The sequence below is a fragment of the Culex quinquefasciatus genome, chromosome 3 (genome assembly GCF_015732765.1).
Source record: "Culex quinquefasciatus strain JHB chromosome 3, VPISU_Cqui_1.0_pri_paternal, whole genome shotgun sequence".
In the NCBI taxonomy this organism is placed as follows: Eukaryota; Metazoa; Arthropoda; class Insecta; order Diptera; family Culicidae; genus Culex; species Culex quinquefasciatus.
In genome coordinates this window covers 134,569,397-134,589,000 of record NC_051863.1, presented here as the reverse complement: position 1 = coordinate 134,589,000, position 19,604 = coordinate 134,569,397, and the positions used below count along the sequence as shown (strand labels likewise).

At 35.5% G+C, this 19,604-nt stretch overlaps 1 protein-coding gene across 7 annotated transcripts in view; it reads left to right on the top strand.

The window, feature by feature from the left end:
* Positions 1–2,177: 2,177 nt before the first annotated feature.
* The window catches only part of LOC6036222 (microtubule-associated protein RP/EB family member 1), a 45,803-nt gene continuing 28,376 nt past the window's right edge, over positions 2,178–19,604 (top strand). For 2 of the 7 annotated variants that reach the window (XM_038262330.1, XM_038262327.1), the window contains exon 1: positions 2,178–2,615. The gene's annotated coding sequence lies outside the window, so the exon portion shown is untranslated. Of the gene's footprint in view, positions 2,616–8,591; positions 8,746–19,604 lie in introns of those variants that run through there. The other 5 variants (XM_038262329.1, XM_038262331.1, XM_038262332.1 and 2 more) reach the window with 5 other exon arrangements.

Sequence of the window (19,604 nt, the reverse complement as noted above, 5' to 3'; positions counted from 1 at the left end):
TGTTCGCCACCACCGCTTTCTGTGGAGGTGGAGGCCCCCGGGGAATCTTCTTGTTGATTCGGAACCGCGATTGGTTCCATCGAATCAAACTGTGCCTTTACCATCCGAATGACGCATTGCTTGGCCCCTGGGTGGAATGCATTCGAATCCTGCTTCTCACCGCTTCTTGTCCACACCGACACCGATTCTCAAGCGCCCGGCGGGTGTTTTCCTTAATTTCATCAAACGCTTCCTGGTACGGCATCTGCAGCTCAACTGACTCAACCCCCTGTGGTTGGTCACTTTTTCGTTTGACACTTTTTTAGTTTGTACCCCGTTGGTTTGACAAAGTCAAACTAAAAAGTAAAGAACCAGGGTGGCCACTCAAGTCGGGAAATCGGGAAAGTCGGGAAAAAGTCGGGAATTCGCCAAAATCCGCCAAAAATCGGGAAAAAGTCGGGAATTTATGATTTTTTGTAAAAAAGTCGGGAAAAGTCGGGAATTCTGAGCATACTTGTTCGAAAATTATTTTTTAACTCTTGAATATTTTTGTAATATTTTGTACAATTTTCAAATTGAATTCACTCATTTCTGCTATAGTAACTTACTTTAAATTTAAGGTTCTTTTTACTATTCCAATATATTTGAGTATGGAAAAGCTGTTTAAGACATTCAAAATTTTTATGAATATTGGAGTCTTTTTTATGAATCAAATGATCGCTATTATTTTTTGTTCATAAAACAAGAGGTAAAGTTAATGAAAAAGTAATATAAAAATAGAGCCTAATGGCCAGCTTAGAATTATGGTTCTATTTTATTTTGTCACATAATTGAATATTTAAACTTGAGTTTGGCAATGGATTCTTTGGGTAAATATTTGTAATTGTTTAACTAAATTTATTAAGTAATTTAAAATATTTTTTTTTCCAAATGTTGCCCTTGAATTTTTTTTGTGAGTATGGGTAAATTACCTACCATAGATAAAGCTTGATTTTCAGTTTGCGGAAAACTTAAATATCGAATAAAATCCAAAATTGAAAAACTTTTTTTAACGTTTTGAAAACATAAAGAAAATATTGAAATTGCAAAAAAAAATAATCCAAGAAATTTTGAGTTATTGCTTAATTGTTTAAAAAATTGCCTCTTCAAACATTTTTCTTAAAATAAGTGGGAAAACATAAAATCATATCAAACTGATTTTTCATTGAAAAAAAAACACTTAAATACTGCATACCATACCGATAAATTAACATTGATTAAAATAATCAATATCAAAAATTACAAAATCAAAAAGGGAACTTGGCAAAAACATTTTTTTTTAATTTCTTGAGATTTTTCTAAATCCTTTTAATGAGTAATAACAGCAATTATGTTTTAATCATTCTTTGATTTAAAATGATGATGAAGTTAAACAAAAATATCAAAACTATACGTTTGCCAATTTAAAAATACCATGGAAGTTATAAGTATTGTTGAACTTTTGATTATTTTTTCAAAGACTAATTGTTTGTGTTTCTACTATGAATCATTATAATGAAATTTTTGAAGTTTTCTTTATTTGTTGTTTAGTTTCTGTATTTACAAAAAATACCTACATTTGGTTTTTTTTTTTAAATTCATTGAGATTTTTTTTTCGGTGGTTAATATTGACTTTTCTTATAGAAAGTTTTTTGTTTAAAATCATTCTTTAAAAAAGAAATGCCTATTTTTTGAGCATTCTGGAAAAGTCTGGAAAAAAGTCGGGAAAAAGTCGGGAATTTGAATATGGAATTTGAGTGGTCACCCTGAGAACTGTAACTCTTTACACGGGACTCATACATACTATCAAACAAAACTTTTGGTCAAGCTTTTGATAGTTATAACTATCAAAAGCTTGACCAAAAGTTTTGTTTGATAGTATGTGTGAGTCCCGTGTAAAGAGTTACAGTTCTTTACTTTTTAGTTTGACTTTGTCAAACCAACGGGGTACAAACTAAAAAAGTGTCAAACGAAAAAGTGACCAACCACAGGGGGTTGAGTCAGTTGAGTGTAAGGTTGACGCTCATTTCTGTATTTCTGGTTTTTCTGCTAACGCTAATGCTAACTTTTGTTCACACCTCTTAACTTTACTTTGCCTTGATCCCGAAACGCACACACAAACACGGTGCGGCGGTCCCGTTGCCAAGTCGGTGCTTCTCGAACGGCAGTTTGAAATCTCTCGCTCAAAGGAACGGTCGTCGTCTGTGCTAATCCGTTCCGATCCGGTCCGGTTCGTGTCTCTCGCTCTCCGTGGTGTGGCAGTTTTTTCTACCTTCTTCTTTCCGTCTCCGTCGCCAAGTGCGGCCGATATGCATTGGGCTGCGGCAGGAATAATCCAGAATTTTCAGTGTTTTGTGTGCGTTTCCGGTCTGTAGGAAGCCGTCGCGAGTGCAAATTCCGGCAACGGTTAACAGTGTCGCCGGGGGATAAAGAAACAGCGTAATCTTAGCCCGAATTTCACGTTCCCGGAAGTGCGACCGTGTGAGTGACGGTGAGCGGAGAAGAAAAATTTTCTAGCAGCGAATCGGAATCGGGAGACCCCAGAGGAGGAGGACCAGAGCACCAGTAGAAGAGCCCCAGCAGCAGGAGCAGAGCCAGCGCGGAGAAATTTTGCCAAAGTAAGTCTCGGGGGGAGATTACACTAATACCAGCGCTTCTGGGCATCGGATTCCGAATCTCACGGAACGGTCTCACTCTCGCACACTGCCAAACGTATTTTTGTGCACAGTGTGCCAAAATAGCAAAGGCAAAAGGCCAAAATTAGGTTTTACGCCGACTCGATTTTTAGGTTAGAAATTTGACAGCTTAGCTGCACTGTTTACATTTTTTGCACGTGTGTCAGTAAAAATGTGTGTGCGTGTGCGCTCGTGACGTCACTCTGTAAAACCTAATATGATAAAATTTAATTAATTATGCTCTGAAGAAAAAAACCTGATAAAAGAGTGACTTCAGTTGGGCTTATTTTTTTTTAAATTGAATTGTTTAGATTTCAAATTTATAACTCATTATAAAGGTGTTTTAATTACCTATGTCCCGCCCAAGCATAGAGCAAGAACCAGACGAGTCCTCGACCTATCTTTAAACTTTTAATCCTTTAAGGGAGCGTTCTTTTATTACGTAACGCAAAATTTTGCTCTTTGAAACATTAGTTTTTTTAAGTCTAGAAGTCTGGGCTCGATGCCTGCGATTTCTCATACAATCCAACTCAAATTTCATGTAATAATCCCGTAAAGATACTCTGTAATTGCTATTAGCTATAAGATAAATGTAATCACGAAAGTCGACTCGGTCCTTTTGCGTTTTGCCTTCCTTACCTTACTGAGGAAAGGCAATAAAATCTCTCGAAAAATGAACTTCCTAATTCGACCTTCAGACCCATCTCACGTATACATACTGTTGGCAACTCGTAATCAAATTCTGAGCAAATGTCTGTGCGTGTGTATGTCTGCCAGTGAACTCGAGTATCTCCGGACTGGCTGGACCGTTTTGGTCTCATTGGTCCGTCTTGGGGTCCAATAAAACTCTAGTTAATATTATGAAGTTTAGAAGAGTAAGTAGGTACTTCAAAAAATTTAGCATGACGATTTTGGCCAAAATCAGGAAGATTGTAAAAAAGGTTGTTTTGTAAGAGAACGCGTCTTGTTATACATTTTTGGAAAGGTATTTTGAAATACCTTTCCAACGAGCCAAACTATCGAAGCTCTCTATCAAAAGTTATTAGCACTTAAGTGTTATTTATACACTTTTTGGAGGGCCGGATCTTAGATCTTTAGATGAAAATGGTGCCCGGGTCCGTCATGCGACCCGTTGTTAGTTATATAAATGAAAAACCTTTCAAATGAGCCTAAAACATCCAAGAACCGGTAACACTATCAAGAGTTATAAGCACTTAAGAGGCAGTATTTGTAAATTTTGCTCAATTTGTTCTAGAATTCGTATCGAAGTGCTTCGATTTGAATGAAACTTTCAGCGTTTGTTTGTCCATACATGACAAATGGAAGTGGGGTAAAACGGGCATTGAAGTTTGAGGTCCAAAAAACATAAAAAATCTTAAAATTTTAAAGTTGCATTCGAAAGGACTTTTGAAGCCCTTTAAAATGTTCCATAAACAGCCAAGATTGGTTTTAATTTTTGTCATAGCTTTTGCAAATTACTGTTAAAAATTGTTTTTTTTAACCTTAATATCTTTTTGCAACACACATACTCCTATAGGTCAAAAGTTAGGACCGGTATAAACTTTTTGGCCAATCGCAGTTTTTCTCATAGTTTTACGTTTTTTCTATAACAAACATTGTATAACGTTAGTCCCTGGAGATGGAGCCACACGTTGCCGTCGTTTCAGGGCTATTTGCAAAGATGGTTTCCGATGTTGATATATATCACACATTTATTTTATATTTATATACTTGTGTTGATAGAAATCACAACATTTATACTATGTAAAATTTCAAGATATTGTTTTTTTTTATTTGCATCTCAATATTCTTGTTTATAAAATCTGGTAGGAACAGGTTTAAATCTTTTTGATACATCGTTAGCTTAGGTAGAAATTCATAAAGCAAACAACGCTTACAGTAAGAGAGGTCTTTTCTAGGCATTGTGGGATTATATTAAATAATTTAATTAATCACAAAAACAGAAGCGTGATTTTTTCATATCTTAATGAGGGTGTTAGGTTAGGATCTGGTATTTTAATAAAAAAGTTTGTTGCAAGGCACTCAGAATAACTAGTTTTTTTGTAACTTTAGATTGTTTAATAATTCCAGGCCGACAGTTCTGTGTAAACGAGTTAAGTGATGCTATCAGAATCTCTGATAACAATTTAAGTGATATACTAACCATACGGAATTGTCAAAACATCCATACAGTCTCGATCAATCAATAATGAAATGATATCGGACAAAATTCGTTAATCTGTTGAACTAACGGTTCTCGGATTATGCTTGTATCGACCATTGTTGCGAATCGAGGATTTACTGGAGTTTTGACGATCAAATGGAGCCTAACATTTCAAAGGGACACAAGAGTTTTGTGAACAGGAGTTCATCTCTTTCACTCAATTGACAGTTTATATTAGGTATGATAGGGATACAATCTTGTTTGCAGAGCTTCTGTGCCCTAATGAAATGGAAGGCACGAAATAGTCTTCTTAATGAAGAGTATGAACAGTTCATTTATGTTTATTGGTTTTGGAAGCGGCAAGTCAGGTTTAAAAACAAGGTAAAGGAATGTTTGGCTTTGCAATTAAAATTTCGGGGATTTGAGATTCAAGTTACTTTCAGACAGTTTAGTTTAGGTTGTTAATTCATGTTAGTTTTCCGTAAATGAATAATTGGACTTAAAAGATCAGTTGAACTGGTCGGAGTGTACTATTTCATTAACAGATCTGCTTCTAGTTGTAACGTACGGCAATACTACTGACGGACGCGACATATTCCTTAGACAAGTTAGTTTTCATCTTTTGTTTTCCAGTATTTTTTTTTAATTTCCTTTAAATTTGAAATACATCATAGGTTTCCTTTGTATAAATCTGCGATTAGTTACATTTTCTTATTTAATTAACTCATAATTTAATTTCTCCGGGCCTTTTTACTTTGAATCATAATTTCAGATTACCTTTATTCAGCGTTAAACTTAGATTACCGAAACTGCTCAAGTCATCCAAGTTCTTACAACTCACACCTACACTAATTTTCTTTCACCTTCCCCCTCCCGATCCCCTATATCTTCCGGTGGTGTTCATTTTGTATGCAATACTAGTTCGGCCACTACCCTTTTTTCCACAAGAAACCGGACTTGGACTGACTTGAGGCCGCGTCCCCCACCTTGCTCCGTAAAACGAAACGAAAACGAAAACAAACAATGTATAACGTTAGTTTTTGACCTGTAGGCCAAAAAGACGGCACTTTTTGGTCTCAATTTAGAAATATTCGGATTCATCGGGAAATTCCACGTAAGTTTGAAGTATTGGAGATGTAAATTTGACTGGAAAAAATTCCATTTAAAATGAATTAAATTAAAATAATGTTTACCAAATTTTCGGATTAGGGGTAAAACAGGTATTCGCCTACTTGATACAGTATTTGACGTATTGTTCACAGGGTAAACAAGATCTAACTTTTTTTTTCAAAAATGTTTTATTTAATTATTTTTTAAATCAAATTTATAACTCCAATACCTCAAACTAACGTGGAATTTCCCGAGAATTTCGAACATGTAAGAATTGAGACCAAAAAGTGCCGTCATGTAGGCCTACAGAGCAAAAGTCGTCCGGATCAATTATGCGACCCATCGTTAGATGGGGAATCAAACAACTTTTAATTGTACAGTGATTTTGTTTAATAAAAACCAAATTCCAATGCAAAGCCTATTGGAATTGTAGAAAAAAAAATATTAAAAATTGCTGTTCTGATAAAAACAATTTTGTAAATACTACCAAATATACTATATGAATGTGTGGAAGGCACCAACCACCTTTAGGTGGATTAAATAACTTTTTTTTAAAGAAAAAAAAAATAAAATTTGGTTATTAAAAGTGTTCAGACTACTGTCGATGGGAAAATGGCTGATAAACTAGTCTAAAAGGAAAATTGCTTCGATGAAGATTTGATAACGTACTCGTTTGGTCGTTTTCTCGGAATACTTGAAATGGCTTTATTGCCACTTTTTCAAATATGGTCAAAACGAGGCATAATAATAATAAACTGTTCCGTTGTTAGACGACTAATTGACGTAGGTGACACAGACGACTTAAGGTTTTACATAAAAATGAGTCTCATTCGTATCTTTTTAGCATTTCACAGCTATTTAATTCAAAACAAACAATAATAAACCATAACAACATCAAAAACTCTTGTCTAGTGAATCTACTTTATACAGCTTGATTTTTTATTCGATATATTTATTAAGGCTTTTGTCTTCCTCACTGATGAAAAGGCTATTTAATCACACGCAAAATAATTTTCCTAAACACACCTCCTAGACCTACCTTCATGTCTCGGATTAGTTTTCAAAATGCCGTAAGAGCCAATGGAAAACAAAGCCTTTTTTGCCTCGGTATTCGACGTACTTACTTAAAACCAATTTCAAAAATGCTTAAGATTGTTCATCTACACGTCTTTCAAGTGCCCCTAACTAAAAATAAATGAAATTTTGTTGCAATTTGGAGATAAACGAATATTAGTGTTCGAGGTCACGGTGGCTCTTACGGCTTTTTGAAAACTCACCCGAGATGTATTCTTTTCGGCCCAGGATCAAAATCTGACCAAATGTATGAGTATAGAAATGCCGGATTAGTTCAATTCGGTCCGATTTAGAGTGCTTTAAAAGTTAAAAGTTACACAATTAAAACATTTTAGTAAACCATAACTCCGGCTCGGATGTCTAAAATAATACATTTTCTCTAGACCTCTCGGGCAAATATTGGAAAATTTACCTTTACAAAGCTTTTTATAGGGTTTTTTTACAAAACTAGATGCTTTTGCAATTGATTTTATGAATAAGGGACCATCCATAAACCACGTGGACACTTTTTTGGGAATCTGTTACCCCCCCCCCCCCTTCGTGGACAATTGTCCATATAAAAAAATCTTTTTTGTATGGATCGTGGACAATCGCCATACCCCCTAAAGTGTCCACGTGGTTTATGGATGGTCCTAAAGGCATTCATCAATGATTTGGATTAAATTTTGTTTGTATTGTTACGGTCAGTACAAATATTTTCAATTGTTTTTATTCCCTAGTTTAAAAATTTCTATAAAGATGGATCAATATCGATTTTTCATATGTATAGATTATTTAAGTGATACAATAAATAAATGCTTATTTCACGATTTTTGAAAGATCAATTTACATTTTAAAAGTTAGACATAAAAAATGTATTTCTTCACGGAAAAATTATATGTATAAGATTCAGAAAAATATCAATATTTCACGGGTTATCACGGATAGAACCACATTTTACGGATTTCACGCGTTTCGCGAAATCGTGAAAATTCATTAACCCTCCAAAAATTGTCCTGTCCGATCCTGTCGCAATCAATCAAGATTGTATTAAGGATTGGAGCTCAGTAAACATATGGGAACATCCCATGATTTTTTTACCTTATAATGCAGGAAAGGTACATCCTGCAAAGACTTTCTCATCGCAACAAGGCAATCCTGATAGTAAAATGCGCCAACTGCGGTGGAAACCACACCTCAAACTGCCGTGGCTGTACATCACTCAATGATTCATTAATAGTCCGGGTACAGTTCGACAGTACAACTCGTCAAAGAATTAAATTAGAAAGCAACATTTTCCTTTCATCGTTTCAAACATCCAATTGGAAGTCCTTCAACTTGTGTTTGCTCAAGTTTGCCAAAAAAAAAAGGCACCACATGTGACCGACTGTGCACACCCAATTCCAAATTTCTGTTCCGTCCGCACATGTGTGTGTGTCGGTATAGGTTCAGCATATCATCGACACCCGAAAAAATATTTGCTGTTTTTGCCGTTTCGACGATGACGGGAGAGCCAAGAGAGAGAAACCATCCGAGCAGAGCCCTCTCCCGGCTACGACGAGTACGGGAGTTGGTGCCAGTTCAGTTCGTTGTGCCGACTGGCTGTGAAGTGAAGTGTTGTGGCATTTTTCCAAAAAAGAATTTGACCTCCTTCGTGTTGGATTCCAGAGCTTCATCCGGAGCCGGTGCAAGTGACGAACGCGTTCCAGCAGTTATTGGATTAGGAGGCGATTTGCTGAAATTACGGTAAATACGGTGGGCTGCCGCCAGCAATTGTGCGGTGATCCAAGGGATCGAACAGAAGGAGGAATTATCTGCCCCGTGTACGAACGTACCCCTGCTGGGAGTGTGTGTGCGATACACCAAGAGTAGGGAAGAAAACGAAATCCATATGAATCATCCAACGTCGGTATTTGCGGCGCAGACGAATTCGTTCACCACGACGACGATCTACCACAGTTAGCAGCAGTAATACGAGAGAGCGACTGTGTAGAAATGCACCAAATCTATAGCTGTGTGCGTTACAGGTCCACAGAAAACATGGGATAACTTAGAACACGTACTAGAGGTTCGAGCACGGTGGATAAGCTAGATTATGTAGACTCTAGAGCTTCTTCAATTTGTTTCCCCTTGAATTTTGAAGATTTGGGAAACCTCCCTCGACTCATGTATCAATTTCGATAAACAAAACTACGACTACGCACTGTTCTTTGGAGGTAATACGATATTACCTGTGTAACGACTCTCCCTGTGCTCTGCGTGGGATGGGTGACTCTATCTACTGCTACTGCAAGAGTCAGCAAACAGATTGTAATCTTCAGTCCTCACCACCGTGACTCAACAAGCTTCCCCAAAAGAAGTCTCTTCCAGGCAAAACCTATGTTTTCGTTTCACTCCATATGTTGGTTGAGATTGCCATTGTGAGTTGGCATTGTGGTGCTCGAATTTGCCGTTCGATGACCTGGAACAAACTAATGGTGTATGAATACGGCAGAGGATTCCTCTCTTTCCAGGCCTTTTCGCCCTGAAGAGAGATGGTGTGTTGTGTTGTTGTGTGTCCAAATGTTGACATTTGAACCGATGCCAAAAAGTCGCGTGTGGTGTGGCATGAGAGTATTGATTTGTTGTGTTGATTCATGGTCTTTCCCTCCCACCGCTATGAGTGGACCTTGGTATCGCCGCGCCGCACATACTACCGAGAATATTGTTTATCGTCCGATAATGCCGGTCAAGAGAGCGCGTATGCGTTCGATAACGCACATGGGACGGATTAGTCATCGTCGAAGTGAATTATTTACGAACTCGAACTTGATGAATGACAAAATTGAACTAGGAAATTTTGGTAGTTATTCTGATGGTGAAGATGTAGTAGTGTTTTATGTCACCGTGGACTAAGGTTTTCTTTTTGTCTGCAGTGGTAATTACCTTGTCATGTCGTGACATTTTCCATTTATTTTTCATGACGCTTTACACACGCACAGAAGTGCACTCGTGAACTTCAAATTAGGTTTTACGCCGACTCGATTTGGAGGTTAGAAAGCAGTGCACTGTTTACATGGACTTAGCACAGTTCGATGCGGTCGTCGATTTTGTTCGGGGAAATTCGTCGACAATCGACGAAGACCATGTAAACAGTGCACACGAGCTGTCAAATGACGTCACGGTGTAAAACCTAATAGGTGGGGAGAATAATGCTCCAGGGATAGTTGAAAATGTTCCTCAAACATAACCACAAAGTACTGTGAAGGTCGTGTTGAGCAACAATAATTGGTTTTCGAAAAATTTCTTGCTCTAGTTGTTGTAGGTACATTTATCTTACCTCATTTTTATGTTATTCAAAACATGTTATAATTTTAAATTTTCTAGTACCGTAAACCGGGGTGACTTTGATAGGATTTCAATTTGTTTTCAGAATATTTTCCAACAGGTAAGGTTTTTCTCAAGATTATTATTTTTAAAACATGTATTGGGGTAGACCACACAAAGTCCATGCACTATTTCGGAAAAAAAGTTTTTTCAATAATGTTTAGAAAAATAGTTACGTTAAAAATTCTTAGTTTTAATTCCGGGGTGACTTTGATAGTCATAGTTTATCTTGTTAAAATCATATTTAAGATGTTCAAACTTTATTTGTACGTTTAATTTACTATCACTAAAGTAGGTGATAGTTTTTAAGAAAAAAAATCAATGTTTATATTTAGTTAACTAAGTTTATAAGCTTTTTAACAAAATACATCTAAATTTTTGGTAACATTGTTAAAAAGTCGGAATTTTGCCTGAAATTTGTTAAAACTAGTTTTGTTTATAAAACTATCGATTTAAATTGCATATCATACTGAATTCGAAGCACGAATCACTAGTTTTTACATATTACATTAAATTTGTTCAACTGAAATTGCCTATACATTGGGAGATTTTTTTTAATTGTGTTTCAAAAACACATTATTTATTATTTACAAACTTATTTAACCTTCTCCTAGTGGAAAATTGTCCAAAGAATCCAAAAATGCATTCCGTTTTCCGATTCAAAATCATGTTCATTGAGAAAAACATGAAACATTGAGAAGTTTAAAATAATGACTTTCATCAACATTTTCTTAACTACAGTTAACTAACTTTTGAAACTTTTAATTTTTTTTTGAAAAGTTTTTTTTGAGGTACTTTGAATACTTCTCTGCCACGGTCAGTATGTTTCTAAACCATTCCGTACGTATTTTATTTGTACTCTTCATTTTGCGAAAAAATCGCAAACCTATCAAAGTCACCCCGTTTTACGGTATTTGATATAATAATATTGAAAATCCAGTATCTTTAAAAGTCGAAAATTAAGAGGAGTTTTTTGCTCAGATAAATACATTCTACAACAGAGGTTTTCCAGTACAATAAAAATGTAATTTTCCGTCAAAAATTTTCAAATATAAAAAAATAATGATATTTTTAAATTCTAAGAATAAAAATATTCAAAAACATTAAATTTATAATATCGATAATTTAGAAATTTAAATATTTGCAAATCATACACAAATACAGTGCGCCGAAATTGAAGGGACCGTCAAGAGCAGGAGGTATCAAATTATAGAACGAAAAATCAAAGCATGCTTTTTGAAGGGATTGCAAATTAAATGACAGATGGAGCAATATTGATATCGAGAAGGTTGACAGCCAGAGAGTCGACTGTATTCGACAATGCAGAAAAAAATCATAATTCAAAAAAATAACTTACAAATTGTAAAATTTAAAAAAATCAAAGGAAAAATTTTGAAATCCAAACATTTTGAACTTAAGGAATTCCATAATACATTAATAAAAAAAAACAACAATAAAAATGCAAAAAATATAATAAAAATTTGAAAATTCAGCGGCTCAAAAATACAAGAATTCAAAAACTTCAATTCGAAATTTCTAATTTCGGTTATCCGAAGTCCTCGCTAAAATTTGACTACGGATAATCGAATAGCGAAATTTTTACTTTACCCAAAGTTTGGGTCTCTGGTGTCTTGGTGACATTAAAAATTCAAGGAATCTTCGAATTTTAAATTTTTTGAATCTATTTTCTAAATTTTGTTTTGAGAATTCAGGAATATGAGCAGCATTCAAGAATTTAATAATTTAAAAATTTGAAAACTTTTTGTCTCTGTTTTTTTTTAAATGTTTGCCTGTTGATTTTTTTTAATATTTCAATCTAAAAATTGATACTTTGACGAAATTAGCCACTACTTGGAATGTCATCTATTGAGCCCTCAGGGATGTTCCGGTGTGGAGACACTTATGGAACGATGGTTGTTCAAGGTTGTTGTTTTATCAGTTTTGAGGTTAAATGTTAGCAACCGCTGCGAAAATACATGTTAAAACATAAATACAGTTCAAACTCGATTATCCTAAGGCCTTGGCAAAATTTCACTTCGGATAATCGAATTACGATTACGATGAGCTTTATAACGCTAAAGTGATTAAGAATGTTTAAATCCAAGATGGCGGCCAAAATGGCGATGATGAAATGTTGAATTTTTTTTAATTTTACAGGCAATCAAACATTCAAATTTGACGAATTTATTGTTTATAATGAAAAAAATATGTTTTTTTTGTTCGTGATACGATTATCCGAAGTCTCATACAAACCTTCGGATAATCGAACTTCGGATAATCGAAACTTCGGATAATCGAGTATGGACTGTATTTGTTCGCGCGATACCTAAAATTCGTTTATCGGCACGTCCGAATCATAGATGATGTGAACTTCATTCTGCAATACGGTTAGCGCCAAAAAATATGAAACCTGAAACTAATTCGTCGGAGTGTCCTCTGATCATCGATAATTTCAGAAGGAGTTCATGAAGCAAAACAATTAGCATATCTCAAACGAATTTGACTCAATTCTATCAGAAATACTACATAGCGAACCATTTAAAAATGATCAAAATCACGATCATACATATTTGTTTGTTGTCTAACAAAGTTCTTTGTCATATTGGTAATGTCTTAAACATAATCACCTGCACCTTTTTTCTCAAAATATTTTACATAAAGTTCTTTCACTTAACTAGTGAAATGTAATGAAATCATTTCAGTTGAATTACTGAATTTAAATTTAAATATTATTAGATATAAAAAACTCTAGATTTAAATCCTCTTCGATGTTACTAGTGTTTTTTTTAAGTCCTATAAGCTATTGTGTTTCATATGTTTATAGGACACATGAAAACTCTAGGTTTTATCTATGAAAACCTTTTACCTTATCCAAATTCGTGAGCCAAGACCACAACGTAACAGTTTACGGTGCCGTAAACCGGGGTGACTTTGATAGGATTTCAATTTGTTTTTGGAATATTTTCCAACAGGTAAGGTTTTTCTCAAGATTATTATTTTTAAAACATGTACTGGGGTAGGCCACACAAAGTCCATGCACTATTTTGGAAAAAAGTTTTTTTTTAATAGTGTTTAGAAAAATAGTTACGTTAAAAATTCTTAGTTTAAATTCCGGGGTGACTTTGATAGTCATAGTTTTTCTTGTTAAAATCATATTTAAGATGTTCAAACTTTATTTGTACGTTAAATGTACCATCACTAAAGTAGCTGATATAGTTTTAAAGAAAAAATCAATGTTTATATTTAGTTAACTAAGTTTATAAGCTTTTTATCAAAAAAACATTTAAATTTTAGGTAAAATTGTTAAAAAGTCGTAATTTTGTCTGAATTTTTTTTTAAACTGGTTTTGTGTATAAAATTATCGTTTTCACATTTTACAGGAAATTTGTTCAACTGAAATTGCCTATGAATATGGAGATTTTTTCAAATTGTGTTTCAAAGACACATATATTTAATATTTATAAACTTATTTAACCTTCTCCTAGTGGAAAATTGTCCAATGAATCCGAAAATGCATTCCGTTTAACGATTCAAAATCATGTTCATTGAGAAAATCATGACACTTTGAGAAGTTAAAAATAATTACTTTCATCAACATTTTCTTAACTATAGTTAACTATAGTGCCGAGCTCCCGTGGTGTAGTGGTACGGGTTTCGCTTTGTAAGCGGAAGGTCGATGGCTTGAATCCCATCTGGCGAGGCAAAAGGGGAAGGTGGCGGTCGAGGGGGGATTTCGGCTGCTGCGGGAATTGACTTTGTCAAGTCCCAAGCCTCCCCAAAACCCATCCCATCCAATCTCTCGGACGATCTGTTGGCGACTGAGTCTGAGCGTTGAAGAACTCTGTAACAATACGCAGAGAAGAGCTTCAAATGCTACTTTCGACTCGGTCACATGCTCTCAGGCAAAATTCGAGCTGAAGAGTGGGCTATATGATCGGTAACGATCTCTAGATGGGTCAAAAATAAACGAGGTTTCCCCTCAATCTCGCTCATCTCCACGTCCTCGGATCGGTCTCTCGTGCTCGTGTGGCATGGTATTGGGGGATTGGTCTGGGGAATGAGAGGGGACAACTGCTCGAATAATTCGTCAAAATACTGTCTCGCTCAAACAATAGCGCTACGGAAGACGATCGTTCGGCAGGCTGTAACAGCAGCAAAACAGAAAACCTGAGAACAGATCATACTACAATAGATACGCAAGTGTCGCAGTGGTCCGTGTCTGTTCACAGTAAAAAAAAAAAATAGTTAACTAACATTTTAAACTTTTCAAAATTTTAAACCATTCCGTACGTATTTTAATTGTACTCTTCATTTTGCGGAAAAATCTCGAACCTATCAAAGTCACCCCGGCTATCAAAGTCACCCCGTTTTACGGTACACATAATAAAGAAAAATTGTTCTGTTTCGATTCTTAAACATTATAAAAAGTCTTGAGTGTTCTCAAATTAGTATGGGTTATGTATGCATGAACAAACCGCTAATCCAAAATCCCACAGTCAAATTATTTGTTTATTTATTTTGTTAGGTTGTTTAAATTGCATTTGAACAAAACATCCAGCTTAAAATTTTAAATTTTTCTAGCCGAAGCTATTTCTTCAAGAGAGAATGTAATAGAGCAATTCCATGCCAAATAGGGAAACGGTTGTACCCGACCCTCTCCGATTTCAATGAAACTTTGTAGACATGTTATCCTACGCTTATATAAGCCATTTTTGTGTATATGGAGCCAGTTTCACTCGATAATGACATTTGAGAAGGGCGTAAGTGTTTTAAATATTTTTGTAATTCGGAATTTAAAAATTTCTGTATCTCGAAGCCGTTGCATCGTATCAAAAAGTGGTCAGAGACAAACTTGTAGGAAATTTGACGGGCTTTCCAAAAAAAATACACTGAAAGAAAAAAACACTCTACTGTTACGAGATTTTTCGATTTTTAAGCTTAAAAGTCAAATTTGAGGTGGAGCCCACGATTTTTTTTCGTTCAAAATTTTTGTGAAGATAGCCTAAGATGTTACAAAAAGACTCAAGAAAAATGCAGGATGGAGCAACTCACCTAAAAAAATACAAAAATCATTTACTGAAACTGTTTTTTTGGAAAGTGCTTTAAACGCCAAAATTTTCAAAAACCGATAGTGGGAATCGATTTTCCAGACAATTTTACATAAAAGTCTCCATATTGACTACTGACCTAAGTCCAATCCTTGTGAAGTTACAGCGGTTTTAAATAAAAAAATGTTGAAAAAAAACGGTTTTTTGAGGGTTTTTTGCATTTTCTATATGAAAGACTTGATTTTTCAGTCTCGAATATATTTTTGCCGGAAAGCTCGTCCAATTTCCCATAAGTTTGTCTTTGACCACATTTCAATTGGATGTATGGGCTTACAGATATAAGCTAATTACATTGCTCATAACTGAAAACATAATATTTTTTCAGTGTAATATAGTAACCTGGATAGTAAATTAGCTTAAATCATCAAAAAAACGAGTTATTTTGAAAAGTGGTCAAAGACAATCTTATGGGAAATTGGACGAGCTTTCCGGCAAAAATATTTTCGAGACTGAAAAATTAAGTCTGTCATATAGAAATTGCAAAAAACCAACAAAAACCCTATTTTTTCAACATTTTTATTTTTAAAACCGCTGTAACTTCACAAGGATTGGACTTAGGACAGTAGTCAATATGGAGACTTTTATGTAAAATTGTCTGGAGAATTGATTCCCACTATCGGTTTTTGAAAATTATGATGTTTAGAGCACTTTTCAAAAAAACAGTTTCAGTAAATGATTTTTGTATTTTTTTAGGTGAGATGCTCCATCCTGCATTTTTCTTGAGTCTTTTTGTAACATCTTAGGCTATCTTCACAAAAATTTTGAACGAAAAAAAATCGTGGGCTCCCCCTCAAATTTGACTTTTAAACTTGAAAATCGAAAAATCTCGTAAAAGTAGAGTGTTTTTTTCTTTCAGTGTATTTTTTTCCGAAAGCCCGTCAAATTTCCTACAAGTTTGTCTCTGACCACTTTTTGATACGATGCAACGGCTTCGAGATACAGAAATTTTTAAATTCCGAATTACAAAAATATTTAAAACACTTACGCCCTTCTCAAATGTAATTATCGAGTGGAACTGGCTCCATATACACAAAAATGGCTTATATAAGCGTAGGATAACATGTCTACAAAGTTTCATTGAAATCGGAGAGGGTCGAGAAAAAAGTACCTGAAAAATTCCTGTTTCGGGCTGGAATTGCTCAATACCAATCGATAACCCAATCGAAAAGTTTCACGCTCGATGCCGTTAGCTCGGGCGGAGAAGGTAATTTGAAACTTGAAAGCAGCCTGTAGCTCCACCAGCACCAGCAGTAAATCAATGACACTTGGTTGCACTTCCGTCCGTAGCCTCATTTGCAAGTGTCGCTCGATCGTCAAGATAGTCGCAGCTGTGAGAGGTATAAACACAACAGAAAGCTTCTCCTTTCGGAAGGAAGTCAAGCGTGTAAAAGTGGGTAAATGAAAGCGCGGAGGAGAGACGGAATAATCATCGGTGCGATAAAACTCTGAAACTAGATGCAAATTATGCATAATTATAGCACGTGCCTCCGAGGGTGGAAACGACTTCGGCAGAAGGTAGAAGAGAGATAGTACGAATGTCGTCGTCGTTTCCAAATGAAGCTAAGCTCTGTGTTTTTATTTTTGGGGTGCAGCTGAGCATGGCGTCACGTCGTCGAACGACGGCTCAAATCAAGCGCAACCTACTGGTTTTTTCGGACCCCTCGTCGTCGTCGTCGATCAATGGGTTCCGTTCGACGGGGCGCGAAATCGCGATGCGACCTGATGGTGGGGCCCGGAATTGGATTTGGTGACGGACGGCGCGAAATAAGGAGAAGTAAAAGCCACCTACATATCGATTGATACCACCCAATCCATATGGAGAGAGAACGTCTCGTCGTCGGGCGAAGGTTGGAGATAATGTATTCCAACCGATCATCGCGTCAGCAGTATGTAGTTTCGCCACAGATTGTGTGGTGCTCCCACTGGCATCGGACTAATGTCGCGCGTGGTGAACCCTTTCCATCCTCCTTCTACTCTGAGGCAGGTGTGTCTCTCGCGGGATTGTTTGTCAAGCAAGCTAGTCACAGGTACACACGCAATAGAAGTAAGCTGACATAGATTCTAGTTACGGCGCGGTTTGCCACCTTCGATCGTTAAGGCTGCGAGCACTATTATTGCCGGTCGATTTACCAACAAATGGCATTAGAACTAAAGATGAGGAAATATTGGGAACGGAAGAGGTATTGCACAGTGAATGGGCGATTTGTGCGGAAATTTATTGCCCAAGAAGCTAACGAGTAGACATATGAATTGGCAATTTTGTTCAGTCTATTGATGAGTAAAGAGCTTCAAATTTTAAAGAACATCTGATAGGTCAAAACTTTTGCTTGCCGTAACTAAGGGAGCGTTCTTTTATTACGTAACGCAGTTAGGGGGGGGAGGGGGTGTCGGTGTCTGTTACGAAATGTTACGAAAATTGGGGGAGGGGGGGTGTGCTGAAAAATTCTGTTACGTAACGCAAAATTTTCATATAAGCACTCATAAAAATTAGCAAAAAGACCTTGCGTTACGCGTTACAGGGGGGGTAGGGGGGATGGCTCATCTGTTACGATTTGTTACAAAGGGGGGGGAGGGGGGTCAAAAATCCCAAATTTTGCGTTACGTAATAAAAGAACGCTCCCTAAGCAAGTCCTCCAGATAACAGCAAATAAAGTAGTAATCCAGATACGTGTAAAAGGTCGGCGTGTAAAAAAGATTTTGCAATATGTTGTGCAATTTTATGTAGTATACTGCCCATGTTCGCATAAATGTCCTAATGCAAAAACAGCAAGCTGAGAAAAACGCAAGGCAAGTTTGTCCCACACATAAGGCTACGTGTTCAGTTTTCACGAAAAATCTGGATTTCCTCCTGATTGCTAGAACAAAGTACTGGATGTTATAAGCTTTTCTGAAAGATCACACGATTTTTAACAAAACTGCATAAATAACTCAAAAACGATGAAAATGCATATTGGTCATTCCATCTCAACTGTGCACGAAAAAGTGCAAATTTGAAAATTACCCTCTCCGATCCTGCTCAAATTTGGCAGAGCTGTTGATACTATCAAAACATGCAAGATTCCCGAATTTCATCCAAATCGGACCATCCCCTCCATTTTTGTACCCTCCCAAAAAATCGACTCTTTGCCGATTTTTGAGCAAAACCCCTATCAGGGTGGCCACTCAAGTCGGGAAATCGGGAAAGTCGGGAAAAAGTCGGGAATTCGCCAAAATCCGCCAAAAATCGGGAAAAAGTCGGGAATTTATGATTTTTTGTAAAAAAGTCGGGAAAAGTCGGGAATTCTGAGCATACTTGTTCGAAAATTATTTTTTAACTCTTGAATATTTTTGTAATATTTTGTACAATTTTCAAATTGAATTCACTCATTTCTGCTATAGTAACTTACTTTAAATTTAAGGTTCTTTTTACTATTCCAATATATTTGAGTATGGAAAAGCTGTTTAAGACATTCAAAATTTTTATGAATATTGGAGTCTTTTTTATGAATCAAATGATCGCTATTATTTTTTGTTCATAAAACAAGAGGTAAAGTTAATGAAAAAGTAATATAAAAATAGAGCCTAATGGCCAGCTTAGAATTATGGTTCTATTTTATTTTGTCACATAATTGAATATTTAAACTTGAGTTTGGCAATGGATTCTTTGGGTAAATATTTGTAATTGTTTAACTAAATTTATTAAGTAATTTAAAATATTTTTTTTTCCAAATGTTGCCCTTGAATTTTTTTTGTGAGTATGGGTAAATTACCTACCATAGATAAAGCTTGATTTTCAGTTTGCGGAAAACTTAAATATCGAATAAAATCCAAAATTGAAAAACTTTTTTTAACGTTTTGAAAACATAAAGAAAATATTGAAATTGCAAAAAAAAATAATCCAAGAAATTTTGAGTTATTGCTTAATTGTTTAAAAAATTGCCTCTTCAAACATTTTTCTTAAAATAAGTGGGAAAACATAAAATCATATCAAACTGATTTTTCATTGAAAAAAAAACACTTAAATACTGCATACCATACCGATAAATTAACATTGATTAAAATAATCAATATCAAAAATTACAAAATCAAAAAGGGAACTTGGCAAAAACATTTTTTTTTAATTTCTTGAGATTTTTCTAAATCCTTTTAATG